A 23,481-nucleotide genomic window follows, 5' to 3' on the forward strand; every position below is an offset into this window, starting at 1 on the left:
GCACAGCAAGAGAAACTACCATCAGAGTCAACAGGCAACCTACAGAATGGGAGAAAATTTTTGCAACCTACTCATCTGACAAAGGACTAATATCCAGAATCTACAATGAACTCAAACAAATTTACAAGAAAAAAAAAACAACCCCATCAAAAAGTGGGCGAAGGATACGAACAGACACTTCTCAAAAAAAGACATTTATGCAGCCCCAAAACACATGAAAAAATGCTCGTCATCACTGGCCATCAGAGAAATGCAAATCAAAACCACAATGAGATACCATCTCACACCAGTTAGAATGGCAATCATTAAAAAGTCAGGAAACAACAGATGCTGGAGAGGATGTGGAGAAATAGGAACACTTTTACACTGTTGGTGGGACTGTAAACTAGTTCAACCATTGTGGAAGTCAGTGTGGCGATTCCTCAGGGATCTAGAACTGGAAATACCATTTGACCCAGCCATCCCATTACTGGGTATATACCCAAAGGATTATAAATCATGCTGCTATAAGGACACATGCACACGTATGTTTATTGCGGCACTATTCACAATAGCAAAGACTTGGAACCAACCCAAACGTCCATCAATGATAGACTGGATTAAGAAAATGTGGCACACATACACCATGGAATACTATGCAGCCATAAAAAATGATGAGTTCATGTCCTTTGTGGCGACATGGATGAAGCTGGAAACCATCATTCTCAGCAAACTATCGCAAGGACAAAAAACCAAACACCGCATGTTCTCACTCATAGGTGGGAATTGAACAATGAGAACACATGGACACAGGAAGGGGAACCTCACACACCGGGGACTCTTGTGGGGTGGGGGGAGGGGGGAGGGACAGCATTAGGAGATATACCTAATGCTAAATGACGAGTTAATGGGTGCAGCACACCAACATGGCACATGTATACATATGTAACAAACCTGCACGTTGTGCACACATACCCTAAAACTTAAAGTATAATAATAATAAAATTTAAAAAAAGAAATAAAACAAAGAAATTTCTTCCCCCAAGATATCTAAAAACATGACATGGGAAATCTTTGTATTTGTAAAAATAAACAATTAAACAGATGGTACAATGAAAAAAAAAAGATGATGAGGGTGGCTACACTGAACAACAGATTTTCAGTCTGAATTAGACTGTCTTCTATTGGAAGATGTTAGGTAGGATTTTCATAGCTAGGGAGGGGAAGTCAATCCCTGCCTTCAAACCTTCAAAGGACAGGCTGACTCTCATGTTAAGGGCTAATTCACCTAAACATATTCAGTTGAAACCAATGCTCGTTTATCATTCCAAATATGCTAGAGCCCTGAAGCACTATGCTAAATCAGCTCTACCCATGCTCTATAAATGGAACAACAAAGCCTGGATGACAGCACACCTGCTTACAACATGGTTTGCTGAATATTTTAAGCCCACTCTTGAGACCTACTGCTCAGGAAGAAAAAGAAAAGAGAGATTCCTCTCAAAATATTATTGCTCATTGACAATGCAGTGGTCACCCAGGAGCCCTGATGGAAATGTACAAGAAGATGAATGTTGTTTCCATGCCTGCTAACACAACATCCATTCTGCAGCCCATAGATCAAGCAGTAATTTTGACTGACTGCCAAGTCTTATTTAAGAAATACATTTGATAAGGCTACAGCTGCCATAGGGAGCTGGACAAAGTAAATGGAAAACCTCCTCTGATGGAGCTGGACAAAGTAAACAGAAAGCCTTCTGGAAATGATTCACCATTCTAGATTCCATTAGGAACATTCATGATTCGTGGGAGGAGGTCAAAATATGAATGTCAACAAGAGTGTGGAAGATGTTGATTACAAACCTCTGGCTGACACTGATGGTTAAAGACTTGACTGGAAGAAGTTACTGCAGATGTATTGGAAATAAAAAGAGAATTGGAATTGGAAGTGGAGCCTGAAGATGTGAGTGAATTGATAAAACTCGAATGGATGAGTTGCTTCTTATGGATGAGTAAAGAAAGTGTTCTCTTCAGATGGAATCGACTCCCAGTGCAGAAGATGTGAACGTTGTTAAAATGACAACATAGGATTTAAAATATTACATTAATGCAGTTGACAAAGCAGGTGTGTGTGTGTGTGTGTGTGTGTGGGCGGGGGGATTGTTGAGAGGATTGGGTGCGATATTAAAGCAAGTTTTACTCTGGGTAAAATGCTATCAAACAGCATTGCATGCCACAGAGAAATCTTTCATGAAAGGAAGAGTCAAATGAATGTGACCAACTTCATCGTTGTCTTCTCTTAAGGAATTTCCAAAGCCACTCCACCCTCCGGCAACCACCACGCTGGTCAGCCAGCAGCCATCAACATCAAGACCAGACCCTCCACCAGCAAGAAGATGATGACTTGCTGGGGGCTCTGACTATCGTTAGTCTTTTTTAGCAATCAAGTATTTTTTAATTAAAGTGTGTATGTTGTTTTGTAGACATAATGCTATTGCTCACTAAATATATTTCTTTATATGGTAAATGAAACTTTTATATGCACTGGTAAATCAAAATATTTGTGTGGCTCACTTTATTGCAGTGGTGAAGACCCAAAAATGCAATAGGTCAGAGGTATGCCTGTAACTGCTTTTCCTTGATTCTTAAAATCGCATGTAATATTTTGCAATGGCCGTGTAACAACATGGAAACATTAGCCCATAGTTTTCTGAGTCTCAACACATTACAGCAGTCCTACAGCAGTGGGGAAATTCACCTGGAGGACTCTGAGTCAAAGCATGGTCCCATGACATTAGCTCTTCATGGTTTTGACAGGGTTTACCTTAAGGGATGCTGTGAGTTTGGGTGTGTCTTTGTCTTTCAGTTGTCTCCATTGTGTGTTATACGTGCATTTCTACTTAAAGAACTAATTTTTGAGTTTTACTTACTGGACATGTCAAAATGTCCATGTATTGTATTTGTATCCTTCAGGTAAAAGCAGGGGTCTCACGCTGATTGGTCCATCCAGCTGGTGTCATTTATCTGAGAACTGCCCACTGCATACACACCCTTGTGTTTGCTATTGACTGAGTCCCCTGACCGTAGTTACTTGGTTTCATACTTTTCACCTCAACCTAGCGGAGTCGATCATGGTTTTGTCCTGCCAGTTTTGGAGCTCTGGACTAGACTATATGACTGAGTATTTTCCTGCTCAGTCTGATGATACCATTTCTTTACAGAAAATGTGATTTAGAAGATCCACTGTTGAGTTCTCCTGAGCTACCTGCATTCTTGTTTTTATCAAGCTTATCAGTTGCTTCTATTTCTCAGATTTTGTAGAATAGTTATGGTCTTCTGATAAAAATTTGTTGTAGAGTGCCCACTCATGGATTGCTGTCAGTAGCCAACAGCACAAGTGTGATCAAGGAAACTTGTGGAGCTGCCACATGCATCCTCACATGTACCAGCACAGAGCTCTGACCTTTATAATCTTGTGCACGGAGGTGAGGAGCTTGGTGGCAGCGGTGTAGAGGTTTCCAGATCAGGAGGGATGATCTCCCGGTTCTTGAGGTAAGAAATGTGGCAGTTAATTGATACCTCCCTATGCTGGCTACCCATATGCTGAAGAGTGAAACTGGACCACTCCATTTCACCATACACAAAAACCAACTCAAGATGGATTAAAGATTTACATGTAAACAGATAATTATTAAAAAAAAATCCTAGAAGACAACCTAAGAAGTGCCATTCTAGACATAGGCCCTGGCAAAGATTTCATGATGAAAACACCAAAGACAATTATGACAAAAACAAAAATTGAGAAATGGGACCTAATTGAACCAAAGAGCTTCTGCACAGCAAAAGAAGCTATCAACAAAGTAAACTGACGACCTCTATAATGGGAGCAAAATTTGCAAATTCTGCATCTGAAAAAGGTCTAATATCCAAATTCCATAAGCAGCTTAAAGAAATTAACAAGCATAAAACAAACAGCCCCATTAAAAATGAGCAAAGGACATGAACAGACACTTCTCAAAAGAAGATATACGCGTGCCACAAGAAGCATATGAAAAAATGCTCAACATCACTAATCATCAGATAAATGCAAATTAAAACCTCAGTGTGAGACCATGTCACACCAGTCAGTCAGAATGGCTATCATTAAAAAGTCAGAAAGTAACAGAAGCTGGCATGACTGTGGAGAAGAGGGAATGCTCATACACTGCTGGTGGGAATGTAAATTAGTTCAGCCACTGTGGAAAGCAGTTTGGAGATTTCTCAAAGGACTTACACAGAACTACCATTCGACCCACCAATCCCATTACTGGATATATACCTAACTAATTTTATAAATCATCGTACCATACAGACAGATGCACACATATGTTCACTGCAGCACTATTCACAACAGCAAATACATGGAATCGACGTAAGTGGCCATCAATGGTAGACTGAATAAAGAATATCTGGTGTATCTATACCATGGAATACTATACAGTCATCAAAAAGAATGAGATTGTGTCCTTTGCAGCAACAGGGTGGGGCTGGAGGGCATTATCCTAAATGAATAAATGCAGGAACAGGAAACCTAGTACTACGTGTTCTCGCTTACAAGTGTGAGCCAAACCTTGAGTATACATGGAAACAAACAATAGACAAATAGACACCTGGGCCTATGTGACCGTGGGGGGTGAGAGGGGGACGAGGATAGAAAAACTACCTGATGAGTACTATGTTTATTTTCTGTGTGATGAACTAATTTGTATACGAAGCCCCCATGACATGCAATTTTCCATATAACAAACTTGTGCATGTACCCCCTGAACCTAAAATAAAAGTTGGAAAGAATTTTTAAAAGGTGGCTCTTTGACAAGATCAAAACAATTTTGAACCTCTAGCTAGGCTAAGTAAAAAAAAAAGAGAGAGAGAGAGAACACAAATACTGATATCAGAAGTGAAACAGGGGCCATCACCAATGATCCCATGTACATTAAATGAATAATAAACAACTTAACTCCCACAGATTCCATAACCTAGATGAAATAAAACAATTCTGAAAAGGCACAATCTATCAAAACACACAGAAGAAGAAGCAGATACTTTGAATAGGCCTATGACTATTAAGGAAAGTGAATCAATAATTAATACCTTCCAAAACGGAAATCAGGAAACCCGGCTGCGTTTACTGGGAAATTCTACCAAACATTTAAGTTTTAAACTATACGAATTGTCTACAATCTCTTTAAAAGTTTGAATCAAAGAGAATTCTTCCTAACTCATTCCTTGAGGCCGGTATTACCCTAATACCAAAATCAGACAAAGATGTTATAAGGAAGGAAAACTATAGGCTAATATCTCTCACAAACACCAATGTAAATATTCCCAATAATACATTATCAAATTAAATCCAATAAGGTGTACAAAGAAATATACGCCATGACCAAGTGCGATTGATTACATTTGTCAGGGCCCATAGACTATGCAACACAATGAGTGAGCCCCATATAAATTACCAGCTTTAGTTAATAATAATGTATCAATACTGGCTCTTCGGTGGTAACAAATGTCCCACACTAGTGCAAGATGTGAATCATAGAGGAGACGGTGGTGGTGGGCATATGTGAACTGTCAGTACTTTCCACTCAATTTTTCTTTAAAACAAGTATAGTCTATTAGTCTAAAACTCTTGAGTATGTAGATTAAGTGAACAATTGAGAAATAATCTAGCACTGCTATTACAATCTAACAAGTCTATGTGTGTCAGGTGGTGAACAGATTTGTCTAACAATGTATCCATAATGTCCTGGGTCTCATCACGCTCTTACTCGGTAGATGCTGTGGGATCCCTGCTGCTACCCACACACTTGTCTAACTGCGTTCTTTAACTCAGAGCAGTAGAGCCTCACATTTTTATTTTGGGGACGTGGGATACAGGTGGGCTTTCTATGCCTTGGAAAATCTGAGGCTAACGTGGACCTGTTCCTTCCTAAAACCTCCTGAACCACAACCTGTCTGGTACAATTCAGAGACCCCCAGAAGTGCAGTCACGGAGCCCCAGTGAGGGATCCCTGTCACCTCCTTCTGTGTGAAGCCAATCCCTCCACCATGTCTCTAAATGGCCACAGATACGTGTCAAGTCTTGTCCTGATCTGTCAACCACCCACTCCCTCTAGGGTCTTTATCTCTTCCTGGGGAGTGTTTCTTGAATGAAGGGAGGAAGAAGGAAACAGAAGGGTGGGTGTCTGCACTCAGCAGGTAACTGGCCTCAGGCTACTGAGTCAAACACTGTGCTTATGGGCACCGATGACAGAGCCAGGCTGCTTGGACCCAAATCCCAATTCTCCCAGGCTTGGGGCCTTTAGGCAAGTTGTTCAACTTCCTTAGACATTCAGTTCCTCATCTACAAAAAAAGGCTATGATAATAATCCCTGCCTTGCAGAGCTTTGAGGATTAAGTTAGTTGTCACACATAATGGGCACAAGACTGTGTCCAGCATAGATTACATACTCTATAAGTCTCTGCAATTACAAGTACCATAAAGAAGGAGCCTGCATTCATCTTCCTTCCCCTCTCTTATGTTTTTCATGCTGAGACTTGATGAAAAGACAGGCCACGCACACTATGCTCCTTTCATGACCTATTACCACCCCAATTCATTCCCATGACTCTCAGCATTCCTCTACGTTCAGTGAACGCTTCCAGCCCGCGCACTGGGGACTACTGTCCTCCATCCTGTAGACCTCTCTTGATGCCCCAGCACTGCTTCCACCTGGTTCTTAAGACCCTCACTTTCCCCCTCCCTCTGTGTGTTCATCTTTTGCAGTGATCATGCCTGTTTTCTCTACAGGAGAGGAAAGACAAACAGATAACAGTCACAGTGCCAAGGAATTACAGAAGACCCATCCTAACTGGTCACCCTGCTTCATGTTTTGGCTCCTTCCAGCCTGTTCATAACCACACAGCCCGAGGGATCACTGGAAAGCTCCAAACCTTTCAGGGATTTCAAATGTCATGTACAGTAACGTCCGAAACACTTTCAGGGCCCTACAAGGCCCCACAGAGACCAAAACTTTATTACCTCTCATGACATTCTCTCTATATTTTGCATATTTAATATCATGTCATTTTTTAATAGAGATGGCTTTTAACTTTCCGCTTCAAAAACTCCTTCTTTCTTTTCTTTTTTTTCTATATTGATTTGGCTCAAATGTCCAGTGCAATACTGAATAGATGTGGTAAAGCTGGCATCCTTATCTTGTTCCTGATCTCAGGGGAAAAGCTTTCAGTCTTACCAAACTCTATCCTCCTACGAGAGACTCACGTCACATGAAAGAAGCACATAGACTGAAAGTGAAGGGATTGAGAAATATATTCTATGAAAACAGAAACCAAAAAGAGAGCAAGGGTATCTTTACCCATATCAGATGAAATAACTGTAAGTCAAAAGAGAGCAAAGGAGACAAAGAAAGTCACTCTATAATAATAAAGACATCCATTACTCAAGATAATTGAACAATTGTAAGTATAAGTACACCCAATACGAGACCACCAACATGCATAAAGGAAATATTAGTAGATCTGAAGGGAAAGATGAACCACAATACAATAATAGTAGGGGAGTTTAATACCCACTTTCAATAATGGAAAGATCATCCAGACAAAAGGAACATTGAACTTAAACTACACCTTAGACCAAATGGACCTAACAGACTTCTACAGAACATTCCATCGGAGAGTAACAGAAATACACGTTTTTCTCCAGTGCACACAGAACGTTCTCCAGGATAGATTGGTCCTATGTTTGGTCACAAGACACGTCAAAACAATTGATTGTGAGGACTGAAATCATATCAAGTATGTTTTCTGATCACAACGATATGAATCTAGAAACCAATAATTGGGGCAATCAGGAAATTCATAAATATGTGGAAATTGACGCACGAGCCACCGAACAACAAATGGGCCAAAGAGGAACTCAAAAGTGAGATAAAGAATACCTTGACACAAACAACAATGGTAATACAACATACCAAAACGTATGGGATGAAGTAAAAGCCTTTCCAAGTGAGAAATTCATAGCAGCAAATGCCTGTATCGAGAGAGCAAAAATATCTTAAATAAAAAAGCTAACATTACACCTCAAGGAACTAGAGAAAGACAAACACACTAAGAACAAATTAGCACAAGTGAGAACATAACAAAAATCAGAGCAAAAATAAATGAAAAAGAGACTATAAAAGCAATAGAAAAAATGCAATGAAATCAAGAGTTGGATTTTTTAAAAGATAAACAAATTCGTCTTTGTTAGCTACACTAACTAAGAAAAACAGAAAGAAGACAACATAAAGAAAACCAGAAATAAAAGAGGAGACATTACAATTGGTACCACAGAAATACAAAGGATCATAAAAGATTACTATCAAAAATTATATGCCAACGAATTGGAAGACCTAGAAATAATGGGAAAATTCCTAGATACGTATAAGCTACCAACAGAGAATCAGGAATAAATAGAAACTGGAGGACATTATGTTAAGGGAAATAAGCTTGGCACAGGAAGACACATTTTGACACATTTTGCATCTTCTCACTCATTTGTGGGAGCTAAAAATTAAAACAATTGAACTCTGAGAACAATGAGGAGGTTTCTCTGCGGGACTCTTGCTTGTGGGTTCTGGGCTTGAGAGGCACCTCTGGGTTTGAGCTCTCCGCTCTCTGCTACACAGGGACTCTGACAGTCCACAGACGTCGTGTCACCCAGTAGCTGCCCTTCGGGGCTTGGGGGGCGCGGGGTGATGCCCGGGCCATTCACAGTCTTTTTGTAAATTGCGACCATGAAGTGCATTCCTGTCTAAAGAAACAAAAAATGAATACACGCTCTCCAGGTTTTTTTTTTTTTTTTCTGCTCTGACATTTTTTCTTCATTTTCTTTGCCAATATCAAACCCGAGAGAAGAGATAGGAATTGCAGATGTCACCCCGCTCCAAGGAGAACAGAGAGATGGGGAAGAAGAAGAGCCATCTTCGATGCCTAGTGGAAAGGTAGAAGCTCCCAAGCGACATCCTAAACCTCTTTACCGTGATTAAGGCTGCATTTTTCTTTTATTTCTTCCCAGGCGTTCAGTGAACACTTGCCCACCTCTCTTGGGGTCAGGTAACTGAATCACGCCCTTTGAATCCTGCAGTTCTCAGTGCAGACAATGTTTTGCTTGAGAGAAGCTACTTTCTAGGCACTTCAACATTCATTCAAGAGAGCTGCCTCACAAGTGCCCTGAATGCGGGAATGGATTTCCTCATAGGTCTAACCGTTATCGGCACCAGCCAGTTCACGTGTGGGAGACCCCTGTGAATGCACAGTGCATAACAAGCGAATAATAAGTCGCACCTCACAGCACCTGTGAAGACGTTGTGATAAGGAAATGTATGAGTGCCTTGAGTGCAGGAAAAGTGTTTCTCCTAGATCAAGTCTGACAGGACGCCCGAATGCTTTCACAGGTGAAAAATCTCAAGGTTGTCACAGTTGTGGGGAAAGCTTTAGTCAGTCGACAGCTCTTTTTTGCACCTGAGAACACACGCTGAGGGGATACCATTTGTATGTGATACTTGCGGGACAAGCTACAGACAGAGATCAAGTCTTGTTATTCGCTTAAGAATCTATACGTGGGAGAAGCCATACAAATGTAGGCACTGCTCTAAAAGCTTCATAAAGAGAGCAGACCATATGATGCACCAAGCTGCACACTTTAGAGAGTTCTCTAAGCATATCTTGAGGGAAACAGGTCCTACAGAAATGAACAGTTACTCATAAAGGCCTTTGCTTGCGGTAGGCTGTCTTGGAAGTAGAGTTTTCGTCGACCTCATTTAAGAGAATAGCTTTGCATTTTGCTATTAAATGTTCACCTACCCTTGCCACTGCCCTACATTGCATATTTTTCTGCCTAGGCAGATCTTGCTTCATCATTTCGATAAAAATGTCTTTGCCCCAAGCCAACCACATCATAGGGGTAAGGAGTATGTAAGCAGTGGCATTCCTTTCAGAACTCAGGACCATACAGCAGGAAGCATGAGGTGCCCGACTGATCTTTATCTATGCAATATTTTAATCAAGTGGACAGGCATATGCTCTTCCTATTTCAGTCTCATTACCACATTGTCTGAGCAATTGAGGTTGGAGATGCTTCCCTGAACGGTGGCGAAAAGTATCTCTCTTGACTCCTGCCCCCAGCACGTGCCAGGATCACTTTCTTCAATACAACCACAGTGTTCTGTTTGTGCATGCTTTGAGCCCTCAACACAGTCCACCTTTGAAGTACGGACTATTTCGAAGAAATAATGGCAACTCATAAGCACTACGAGGGACAGTAAACACTGGCCAACACATACATAGCAGGAAGATGAAATATTGGTGTGCAGGTGCTATTCACAGTGAGCTTTCCAAAAATATCAGCCTATTGTACTCTCCTTCTATGTTGTTTGAAACGATAAGTGCATTTAAGGCTATGACTTGTACTTTAAGTCTAGCTTTGGTCACATTCCATAAGTTATAGACAATGTTCTTACTTCTGATTTTGCACGTTTCTTTTTTCAGTTTCTATTTCATTTCCTCCTTGCCTCAAGAACTGGACAATGTGGACATGTGCCGGTCAATTTTTTGTTATATTGCACTTTGATTAATGGTTGAGGTTCTTTCCATTTCTCCTTTGAAGTTTATTTAGATGTTCTTGAAGGCTTATATCCTAAAGACCATAAGAAAATCAGGATTTGATTTGTAGAGCGCACTTGTAGCATGCAGTCTGGGGACTCACAATTGCTTTTGTTTCATCAGGACACAGAGTAGATGGCCTTGCTCCCCATTCTGAATGCCTGCATTTTTGTACTCTCCATTCCTTCTTAAGAATTTGCTGTTATAGAGCAATTTGTAATCTTTTGTCATAGAGTGATTTTGCTATAGAGAAGTTCTCTGTTACAGAGTAATGCTTAACAGTTGCCTAGGTATGAAGGTAGCAATAGAAAAGGGAGGTTAAATTGAAAACCCAGGAAAGACCAAGCCTCTCTAAATCAGGCTGACAACAGTCTCCTCCAGAATCCCTTACTTGTCTTCCCTCCTGAACATAGAGAGGACCTGTAGGGGTCCCTCTAAGGTTTTTGCAACCTTGACCACCCCCCTTACCCACACCCCCCGCCCCGGAGTCTGCAGGGATGGTTTCATAGTGTGCCAAGTATGTCGTCTAGGTTAAAATCCAGGAAAGTAAGGAATACACAGGGGAATCAGCCCCCAGGCGGCTCAGCATCAGGTAACGGAGGAGAGACATTACACTTTGTCCACTTGCCCCTGCAGCACACAGGCCATCCCGAGCAGAAACAGTCATGGGCACCTCCAGGAAACTGCACGGGCTTTCTTCTTGCAACACTTTCTCATTTCTAGCCCGGCGATATGGGCTGAATACTGCCATATATAAACAAAGCTCACCCTTAAACCCGGGCCAGCCCTCTACTTCTTGTCCTCCAGTCCTCTGTAACAGATGTGAAGTAGAATGCATCCAGAGCTCATCCCTCTGGCTCTCTTTTGCATTTATACTAAGCTCACTCAGCCCCCACTTCTTGGTTGTTAACAGTTGGGTTTGGGGATGTTGCCGGGTTCCTTTCTCCCATCCGGTTGTTTACAGTTTGCATGTTCAGACAGGACTTCTCGGAGGTCTAGCAAGGGTTGGTTTCACATTGTTAAGGATCTTGAGTATTAAAATGTTACAAACATATTGATATAGTTTAGATAATTACTTTCAATTGGCATCTCTAATACTGAACACAAGAATAGGAACGTATAAATTATTGAAGACGACTTCAAGAACTAAAATGTGAGGCCTTTTAAAAAGAGTCAGACGGTATCATCAGGTCTGAGAGTGGTCTCTTGAGTCTTATCAGCATTACATTTTACAAAAATTCTTCTTCGGACATCTCTTCCCAACTAGGTTCCCTCACTAAGAAGGAGAGAGTATGAAAGGCAGGCAGTGAAAGACAGGAGGCCTCTCATCCTAGTCTGCAGTATGAGAGGCAAGACCTCCACTGCTCTACCTGCTGACCCTCTTTGGTCTATCCTGGGCAGGGTGAAGTTCCTCCTCCCAAGATGTTACTCTCAGGGCAATTTCCCCCATGCTAAAGAGCCCTCCGATGCACCAAGGCAGGAAAGAAGGGTGAAGGACATCTGTGGTTCTTGCTACAATTCTTCCCCTTCGTTATGAGAGATGACATAATTAGCATTGAGAAATCTCCCATATGTTTACCAACTGAAGCACCTTGACAAGTCTCCAGGTCTTTGTTACTTTCTTTGCTGTGGTTGTGCTAAAGATGGCTGTAAATGATGTCCTAACAATCTATGGCAGGCAGAAAAAATGCCCTTCAAGATGTCCAAGACCTATTCCCCAGAACAGATTAATACGGTGCCTTCCAACACAAAAGGAAGAGTGCATATGTGATCATGTCAAGGGTCTTCAGTTAGGGACATTATGCAGTATTATCCAGGTCAATCCAAAGTAATTACAAGAGACCTTGCAAGAGGGAGGCAGGAGGGTCAGAGTGAGTACTAGGACATATGAGGACAGGAGCTAAAGTTTGGAGTGATGCCAGGAAGGGACCCTGAGCCAAGCAACGCAGGTGTCCTCTGGAAGCTGAAAAAGGTGAGGAAATAGTTTGTCCAGAAAAGCCTCCAGAAGGAACTCGGCCCAGCTGGCACCTTGATTTTAGACTTCTGTCTTCCAGAACTGTACTAAAATAAACTTGTGCTGTTTTAAGCCACTAAATTTGTGGTCATTTGTTACACAGCAGTAGGAAGCTCCTACACCTATCATCAAGGGGGGGGGGTCTATGCCCCCTGCCCTTGAATCTTGACAGGTTGAGCCAGCTTTAACAGAGTACAGCACAAGTGAAGCTGTGTGGATTCTGAGGCGAGGTCCTAGAAGACAGCACTGCTTCCATTTTGTTCTCTAGGGGTACAGGGGACAGACGTTGAGCACCAGTTAAAGGTCTGTGTCTGTGTTAGTTTGATGCTTGCCCTGTGTATGCATGTGTGTGTTTATGCTTCCTTTGAAGAGAGTTCTGTGCTGTGTTTACTTCCATATTGGCTAAAGGTTCCTCATTTGCCTTGTGTCATTAACACGTCCCAGTTGGAAAACCTCACAGATTTGTTTCTTTATGAGCACAATCTGCTTTTAAAAATCACTTTCTGAATCCTCTGTACTTGCGTGAAACAAACACTTCACAGCGTGAGATTTTAACACTTTCTAGCTGGACGTGTTATGGAGGAACATAAAAGGCCCCCTTTCACATTAAATGTGCTACATTTTCTGTTTTACCATATTGCTTCACGCTGAAAATGTACATTTACAGAATATATTTGTGGGGGCAAAACATGTTTAAATGCTCATTGAAAAATATCAAAATACAGGACACCGAGTGAAAAGCACAACTTCTCTCTTGTCCAGTTCTAAAGTCTAGAGGCAATCACGATATTTCCGTGATTCCTTTCAGATATTTTGCTATAGAAGTTTTCTCTGGCATTTCGAAAATAATTTCATATTACATACATTGTCCTGTAAACTTGCTTTTTTCGTTTTAGAATGTACACGGGCTTCATTGAACATTGGCACACAAAAATCCATCACATTGCTTTCAATGAATGTTGTGTCATCCACAGAATGGACTCACCAGAGTTCATTCAGACAGGCCCCTGTTGATAGACATGTGAGTTGATTCCAACTGATAACCCCCTGGCAAGGGGGACAGGCAGGTGAATGTGGCAAGGCGATGACAAGGATCCGAGTACAAAATTGCTACCTCACACGGCCATGGATCCATTGTCGAACACAGTCTGGATATATGTTTACCTGGGGAAAGCAAACAGGGCAAGCATCTTGATGGATAACCCCCTTACAAATGGAAAGTTCAAAGTGGAAGTACAGATGGATATCTCACTTGGTTGGTGGGATTTTAACAAGTTTTGTTTATACCAGTTATGAGGAAAAAGATCAAAGGTCCCCTCTAACACTTAGCTGGTCATATTTTCTGTTGTTCTATATAATTTTACCCTGGACTCTATGCATCGATTATATGTAACGTGACAGGAAGCATTTCAGTGCTCACAGAAAACCAATCAAATGTACAGCCCCCAGAGGAAAAATCACATTGTCTCTCTCTGCAGTTATACTCCATTGTGGCCGCATGTTATTTATTATGTATCCATCCAAATATTTAAACACTAAAAAAGCTTACCATTGTTTGTAGAACTGGCGTCACAGGGTGTGCAGTGTACGCACTTCCAACTTGCTTGCTTTCTTCTTGTAATGATGTATGTGGCCATCTTTACACATTACCATACAGAAATCCACCACATGTTTTTTAATGGCTACAAGGTAATCCACTGAATGGATTCACCAAAATCTATTCAGACAGGCACCTCCTGATAGACATTTAAGGCGTTCATATTTTATAAGTAATTGCCCAGTGTGGCCTGAAGGTAAGTGATCTAGGAAGATGGCAGGCAGGTGGAAATACAGCCATGTAATTACATGCCCACAGTGGTGAGTCAACACCACTGTGCCTTCTCCAACCACTGGCTTGGTCAACTGTTTTCCCAGTGGAGACCGCCCATGCATAGGAAATCCTCCTAGGTTCCTGTGAGCATGTACAGCCAAGGACAGCAGAGAGCCACTTACTGGAGCAGAACACATGTGGTTGGATCAAATGCTGGACAATTTTTGAAGAGAGGTTTGCAAAAACGCAAAGTTAAAGATGAGAGCAAGGTTGATGCCAAAGGAATAAAGGCAGCCAAGGGAAAGGTCCAAAACTAGGGTTGAACAGGCCACATGAGGATGGGGAAATTTTGAAAGGTAAAGATGTCTCCAGGGAGGTAGAATGGTTTTTCAAGAAGCTAGAGGCATTTTCTTTATCTTGTCACCACTCTGCAGTCAAAGACCACCAGCAACACACCTGTAGTTAAACAAGCTCAACTTTCTGGGTACAGTTTATTGCTTGATGAACAAGTTGAGTTCATTACTCAAAGAACAAAAGGAGACTGCAAGGCATGAGGGAACCATGGAGACTCTCAGGAAGAGAGTGTTAGAAAGAAATAAGATCTGGGCTTCAGCTAGGTGATTTAGAGGAGGGTTTCCTGAAGCAGGGTTTGGCTCTGGATTGGATGCTGCCAGGAAGTGGGTGGTAATTTTGTGACTGGGTGTATTTGTAAACCTTATCCTAGAGGAACGAAGATTTGAAAAAAGCTATTGTTGGCACAGAAGCAGTAGTCACTCACATCAGCCAGGATGGCAGGTGTTTGGTGCCTTTTGTGACTTGGGCAATGTTCTTGTTTTGTTGTCTTCAGACTAGATTTGGCAGTGGCCTTGTTGTTGTTGTTTGTTTTATCTAGACATTTTACCTTAAAAGAGATTTATATTTATACAAAAGTTGTGAAGATAGTACAGGGAGGTCCCTCATATCCCTCACCCAGTTTCCCCTATGCATCTTGCACTAAAGTGTCATTAGCATTTGATACGGTTAGTGAACCGATCCTAATACATTATTATGACCCAAAGTCCTCACTTTATTCAGACTTCCTCCATTTTAATCAAATGTCCTTTTTCTGTTTCAGCCTCACATACAGGATGCTACATTATATTTAAAATAATCATGCCGTCTTAGGGTGCTCTTGGTTGTGATAGTTTCTCAGACTTCCCTTGTTTCTGATGACTCTTGACAGCTTTGATGACCACTGGCCAGGTATTTTGTAGAATGTCTTTCGACCGGGATTTGCCAGGTGATTTCCTCATGATGACACTGGGGTTACGGGTTTTCGAGAGGAAGACCAAGAAAGTAAGTGCCATTCTCATCACCCCCTATCAAGAGAGCATACAATCCACATGACATGACAGTTAAGTTCAACCTTGGTCACCTGGCTGAGGTCGTGTGTATCAGGTTTCTCAGCAGTAAAGGTATGTTTTTCTGCCTTTCCATATTCTACTCTTTGGAAGGAGGTTACTGTGCACAGCATATGCTGAAGGAGGGGAGAGTTCTTTTCTACCTTATCTTGGGTAAAATATCTGTGAAAAATTGGAATTATTCTGCAAAGGAGATTTGTCTCTTCGCCCTATTTATTTATATCAGTATGGACTCATGGATATTTATTTTGTATTTTAAGTTATAATCCAAAAGCACTGTATCTGTTCTGTTGCCCAGCTTGCTCCAGCTTTAGCCATTGGGAGCACTTTCAGCAGGCTCCTGTGTCTCTTTGCCATACTCCCATCATTGTGTGTGTGTTTGTGTGTGTGCTTACTGGTATGACAAGATTCTCCAGGCTCATATTGCACAATCCCAGGCTCAGCCTTGGAATCAGTCGTTTAGCCAAAGAGCCCTCGTTCCTTCTATTGTTGGATGACATTAGAAACCAAGGTTTGGGCTCTAGGTGTGCTCTTTACTACTTGGGTGTCATTGCTTCTTGGCTCTCTCAGCTGACAGAGCAAGAAATCATGTGTGTGCAAGCTGACTCACGTGTGGTAGGTAAGCAGTGATCCCCCAGTGATGTCTACTTCACAATCCCCATAACCTGTGAATATGTTACCTTACACGAAAAAAGAAAGTTTCAAATATGATTAAGTTAAAGATCGTGACATGAGGAGATTATCCCACATTATGGGAGTGGGCCACATATAATCACAAGCGTCATGTTCTATAAATGAGCCAGAAATGCACCCTGTCTATCGGCCTAAAATGATCCCCATGTAGTTTACTTCTTCACAGCAGGCTAGGACTATTGCCTCAAAGCCCACTGGTGCCACTCACATTCTCATATATTCAGTCTCTTTAAATATCATCTGAAAACGTATTTTTAAGTCCTTTAGAATGTACCTATTTTCCATCTCTCACAAAACTGCTCCCAATATCCACTAACCATAGAAAAGACAAACTCAATAGCTATAAAAGACCCCCAAACCACTGCTGCCCTTCAAAGCTCTGTGACCCAGAGAACTCACCACCTTGCTGCTGATGACATCACCTACTCATGTAAGCCCCCTCTCTGGTTTCCTCCTCTTTCTCAGAAATCCCCTTGCCCTCATCCCCTTCTGGGTGGTGGCCCCACGCTGCTGTCTCTGGAAGGTGTCTTGCAGAGACTTTGCCTCTCATACAACCCTGTCCAAGCATGGTCCCAGTATAGCTTCTGTGCGACTGTCTTTCACAGTCCCTTCTCTTCCTTCTTTAATCCCCAAATACATGAACCACAGAGACTTTTAAGAGGGAGGCAGAGGGATCAGAGTGCATCGTAGGAGATATTACTATGGAAAGAAGTTGGAGTGATGCCAGCAAGGAATAATGAAACAAGGAAGCCAGGCCGGTCCTAGAAGCTGAAAAAAGCAAGGAATTGAACTCTGCCCTAAAGTCTCCAAACGGAACATAGCCCTAACCAGCAACCTGATGTTAGACCTCTGAACTCCAGACTCTAAGAGAAATTTTTGTTTGTTTAAAGCCACTACACTTGTGGAAATTTGTTACAGCAGCAATAGGACACTAATACATCTTGTGTACACACATACCTATAAATGTTTCTACATCTACCCTTCTTTATCTTCATTAACATAAGCATGAGTTCATACCAATCTCTCCAACTCTAATCCCGTATCACATGAGTCACTGTAGCTGTCCTATTTACTTCACTAACTTTCCTCACCAAGAGTGAGAAATCTGGCTTCTACCATCACACATCCATTAACTTATTTGTCTAACCCAGTACCCATTCAAGCAATCTTAGAAATGTTCATCTATACACCCCCAGGAGAACTTAAAAACCGCAGCACAATGTTTTGACGTTGGCCTAATCCCTGACCTTTATTTTTATTTTTAACTTACCCTTCAACTTTTAAATTTTGAAATATTTTGCGTGCATAGAGAATTTGCTTCTTTCTTCCTGGAAAGCTCAGCACTATAGATGCTGCCCTTACTCCCGTCCCACTCCTTCCCACTGGATGCCTGTCCCCTTCCCCTGACAGACTCACCAAGAGCTGCTTTGCAGGGTTTTACACCTGCTTGACCCCAGCCCCACTCCCATCACTGCACTTCCCCACCCAAGCCCCTGGCCAGCCCCAGAGCACCTGGTGTCTGTAGCTCCCATAACCGTCCCAACTCAACCGCTGGGCTCTTCCAGAAGCTTCTACCCAGACACACACACACACACACACACACACACACACACACACACACACCTGTATGCATAACTGCACACAGTGACACTGGAAGGAAATGGTGAAGTATTGAGAGGCTTGCAAAGGAAGGGAGGCATATTGGGACAGGAAACATGAATTGAGATTCAAGACAGGGGAAACCCAGAGCAGAAAAGCACCTGGCCCCACATCCTGGGAAGGAGACCTGCTCTCAGTGCTCCACTCCAACAGGAGGAGGCAACAGGAGCTCAGAAATGACATCCTGGCACTTAGGAAAGCAAGGTTCTGACATGGTGCCCTGGGGTCCCCCATGAGTCGTTTGTAGCACAGACGAGTTATAGCTGCAGGTCCAGAAAGAGACTCCACAGAAGAGTTGAGAGAACAGCTCAACAAGATGAGGCCAGGGACAGAAAAGAGGAAGACCCAAAGCATGTAACTCTCCTAATTGCAAGCCACAACAGCAACGGCAGACACCAGCCTCAGACGCCGGTGTATGCCTAGGGCCAGGCAGAATCAATTATATCCACCATAGGTGTAGGGCAGACAATGGCCAACATCCAAAGGTCAAGGGAGATGAGAGAGCCAAGAGGCAGGTCCATCCTTCTTGTGCAGTCATCTTATTTAAGCTCTCTCTGTATCCAGATAGCCTCCTGAGGAAGAAGAAGAGAAAAAAGAGGAGGGAGAGGAAGAGAGGCTGGGGAAGGAGGAGAGGAAGATGAATAGGCAGAGTAAGGGGAAGAGTAGGAGGAGTGGTAAAGGAGTGCACGAGGGCTTCTTGGAGTCTTCAACACTGATGGACTTCGTATAGCACCCATTGGGGGATATAGCACAGAATAGTTGCCCAAACATACTGGCCAAGAGAGTACATTGTTTACAGGACAGTTAGCAACATCTCATAGATCTAGTATTCCATGAAACAGTTTCAGAAATACAATTGAATAATGTAATGTGGTGAAAAGGGGTATTTGACATAAAGGATGGGCAGTGAGACTCCAAAGATCCTTTCCCTTCTCAAATTTGCTTTGACTGACGCTGCGCTGGTCGTGCTCTGAATCTCCCTCTTGGTTTTCTCTCTAAGAATAGGACCCCACTTAAGTATAGCCTCTTTCCAAGCTGCCGTAGCCTGCATTGCTGTTAATGGGGACTAGGCCTGGTCTAATTCAACTCTTTTAAAGCTAATCCAGAAGACATTCAACTGGAGCCCTTCAACTGAACAGGAGACCCCAGTCACCTAACATTGTGTTCAGAGAGAGCAGCTGGGAGTTGTTGCAGCTTCTTGGCATTTCTTCAATAATCAATGACTTGTAAGACTGGAGACAGAAAAAGGTGAAAAGCAACAGCAGTGGAGCTGGGCATTGCGAGTCCCATCTGAACTGCGACAAAAAGGATTCATTACTAGACTCCCAACACAAGCTTGAGAAGGCCATCTGTTGCTGCCAGTGGCTATGTCAGTGCTGAAATGGAGTCACCACCCCAGAACAGCATTTCCAAGAATCCCTGGGGACAGAGGCACCCACTATGGGGACAGTGTGCTGAGCGTGGGCCCGGATGGGCATAGGTGGGTGGGAGCAACCTAACCAGCTACTCATCCCGTTCCATAGAGAAAGTAATGATAGGGACATGAATAAAGTTCCAGCTGCTATGGGAGACCTGGAGAGGAGGAGGTTCTTGGAATTCCACGTGCTGAGGAAGCCCCTCAGTAAGAGGTGAGATGCTGCAGCTTGGATTCCACTAGGCTGAATGGCAAGAATAGAGTTTCTGACAAATGCAGTCCAAGATCTCCATGAAATCCCAGGGAGAGACCTGTGCCTAACACCCAGCATGGCACATCTGCAGGCAGGACACACTACAAAAATCCTGCTTTCTTTTCCCCAAGGGGAAGATTTTGATGCCTACAATGCTCCTTCGATGGCTAAACACGTATCTCACAATTCTCTGGGACAGAGGTCCTGCAATCAGTTTCCAATTAAAATTGATAATTGGCAAAACACTTAAAACATGCTATCTATAGACAGGAAATGTAGCTCCAGTTCATTGAAAATTTTCACAAACGGTGAGTATTGAACTATTTAAGGAACAGACGGTGCCAAAAAGATTCTGACACTGACTTATGTATTTAGACACTGGCCCTGCAGAGCTAGGTCTCACCTTTCCATCTATAGGGCTGCTTATGGCAATCGCCATGACGCTCTGCCTTGGGGGCTTTTTGTCTCACCCTTAGAGCATGCTGGATATGACCCAAGGCCAACTGAAGGTGACAGGGATTTATATCTCCCATGGGGGAAGTACTTTAACAAGAATGGTTGGGTATTTGGTGGCTAAATACCCCCAAGCCATCTCATTCTGCACTTGGGATGAACGTGAGGTGAGTGTTCTACAAAGTCTCCCATAGGGTTCCCCTGGGAATTAGCTCCAGTCGCCCACAGTGGAAACCTGCTAGCTTATTCCTCCCACCTAAATTGGCTGCATTCCTTGTATGTCTCACCTCCCCACACCCTTACCTGTGCTATCTGGGACTCCCTCCCAAGTAAGTGTTTTCTACTCACAAGTGTGCCTCAGGGTCTATTTCCAGGGAACCCACACTTGAACACCTTGTATGCTAATTTATCCTCGAACTTGAATGTCTGGCTAGAAGTAGAATTGCAGGCTCAAAGTTATTTTGCACCAACACTTGAAAGACCATTCGTTATTTCCTGGGCATTTCTGGTTACCTCTTTAGCTGCCTTTCTTTTTTTCTCAATTTAAGAAGTATATATCTCTTGCGAGAATTCCCTCCCCACTCTGCAAGCCACTCTCATTTTAAATTTATTTGATTTCAATTTCTACCCATGCTCTCCCCCGAACTTCAAGGGAGACAGATCAAGACCTCTAAGTGGGCTCCTTAAAGGCCCCTCCCCCTAGAAATTTAGGGTTGCAGGGCCTCTCCACGTGTCCACTCAGCTGCCCTTCCAGCTTCTCTAAGCAGGGCCCCTCGTGTCTCCAACATCCCCAGACTCTACAACGTTAGTAGACATCTTCTCGCGGGGGAGTAGGTAAAGTTCATCTGCTGTGGCCTCGGGTAACACAGAGACGGGTCAGAAGTCAAGAAACCAGGTGATCAAAGACCACGTCCAGCCGAAAGCAGTGAGAACACAGCTTCCACTTTTAATGGTTGCATCAGGGGAAGGATTTATTGATCCACACCATTTTCTTGGATTTTCCATCCTCCCCAGGGGGCAGAGGTGGGTTGATTGTGTGGCGTGTTGGCAAAGGCCAGGTCCACCCTGGTATGGCTTGCTTCAGCGTCCACAGCCACTCTGTCAGATCCGCATAGTTTCTATGATTCCCAAGCTGTCTACTGAGTAAAACGCTCAGCACGGATTTAGAGGCCAGGCTGGATCTTAAGTATTCATCCACCTTCCTCCTGATGCTCCCTGCAGATGTGCTGGGACCTACTTCAGAGTGTCCCTGAGCCATGACTGCTTGACTCCACAGATGGCTGCAGGAAGACAGCACAGAAGAGAGACCTGTGAAAGTTGATGGAATCTAGAATTACCTGAAGCAGAAGCATCAAGTAGCCCCAGAAGCCTCTCTGCACTTCTCCTCCCTAACACACATGCGTGCATGTGCACACACACACACACACACGATCATAAAAGTCAGCTTTGTGGCAACTTGTGATTTTTAAATTTCTTTGAGTTTCACATATGCATGAGTATATTTCTAGAATCTCTTCGTTGGTCCATGGACATGTCTATCAATTCTTGTCTCATTCACCAATACTACAGAGTAAGTTTTGAGTCCAGAATGACAAGCTACCCCTCTTGCATAATCCTTCACATTTTTTTGGAATATAATTTCATCCGATCTTCCAGTTACGCACACACTCAAAATTCTGCTATAAACTATCATTAGGACTGTACTGGATATACTGATTTATTTAGAGGCGAATTGATGCCATTGAAAAAATTGATCTTCCTCTTAAGAAAAATGTAGTATTTTAAAATATTATGTGACTATTCAAACTGAAGGCTCATAAAAAGTGGCATGTGTGTTTTCCTTATATTTACCTTCATTATTTTTCTAGGTGTTTCATAACGTTTGCAACCAATGTAAATGGGATAGCTTAAATCTATGATATTCCCTATTTATTGGAAGACTGTGCAAATTTTTAATTTATTTATGTATTCATTTATTTTTATTGTAGAGATGGGGTCTCCTTATGTTGCCCAGGCTGGTCTTGAACTCCTGGGCTCAAGCGTTCCACCCCCCTCAGCCTTCCAAAGTGCTGGGATTATAGGCGAGAGCCACTGTGCCTCACCTAGTATGCAAAGTTTTTACGCATTTAACTTCTATCAATCAGCCTCTCCTGACCTATGTCCTAGGTGATTGCCTTGGATTTCTAGGATGTCAGTTCCTTAAGAGAAAGATAGTTTTCCACTTTCTTTGTTAACAAAATACACCGATAAGTTATCTTCCCTCTCCAAATTGTTTAGGACAATGAATATGGCCTCAGGGCCTTTACACGGTTCTATGTGGCCAGGAGAAAACCTGCGGGACTGAGCGTTCCTTCCCTGCCACTCAAGAAAGGGAGCGTGTGACCTGGGTCTCTTTAAAAAAAAAAATTTTTTTTAACATGCTATGTATAGAAAGGAAACGTAGCTCCAGTTCAATGAAAATTTTCACAAACGGTGAGTATTGACCTATTTAAGGAACAGACAGTGCCAAAAAGATTCTGACACTGACTTATGTATTTAGACTCTGGCCCTGCAGAGCTACATCTCATCCTTGCATCTACAGGGCTGCTTATGGCAATCACCATGACTCCCTGCCTTAGGGGCTTTTTGTCTTACAGTTGGAGCATGCTGGATATGACCCAAGGCCAACTGGAGGTCTTGAACTCCTGGGCTCAAGCGATCCACTCCCCTCAGCCTTCCAAAGTGCTGGGATTATAGGTGAGAGCCACTGTGCCTGACCTAGTCTGCAAAGTTTTTATGCACTTAACTTCTCTCAATCAGCCTCTCCTGGTCTATTTCCTAGGTGATTGACTTGGATTTCTAGGATGTCAATTCCTTAAAAGAAAGACAGTTTTCCACTTTCTTTGTTAATAAAATACACCAATATGTTCTCTTCCCTCTCCAAATTGTTTAGAACACTGAACACGGCCTCAGGGTGTTCAGAACCATGTAAAGCATGGTTCTACGGGGGCTAGAAGAAAACCTGGAGGAGTGAGCCTTCCTTCCCTGCCACTCAAGAAAGGGAGTGTGCGACCTGGGTCACTTTACAGTAACGTCAATTTCCTCCGTTCTTACATAAGACTGAGTGGGCAGCCAGTGTGGAGG

The sequence above is a fragment of the Gorilla gorilla genome, chromosome X, assembly GCF_029281585.2.
Source record: "Gorilla gorilla gorilla isolate KB3781 chromosome X, NHGRI_mGorGor1-v2.1_pri, whole genome shotgun sequence".
NCBI lineage: Eukaryota > Metazoa > Chordata > Mammalia > Primates > Hominidae > Gorilla > Gorilla gorilla.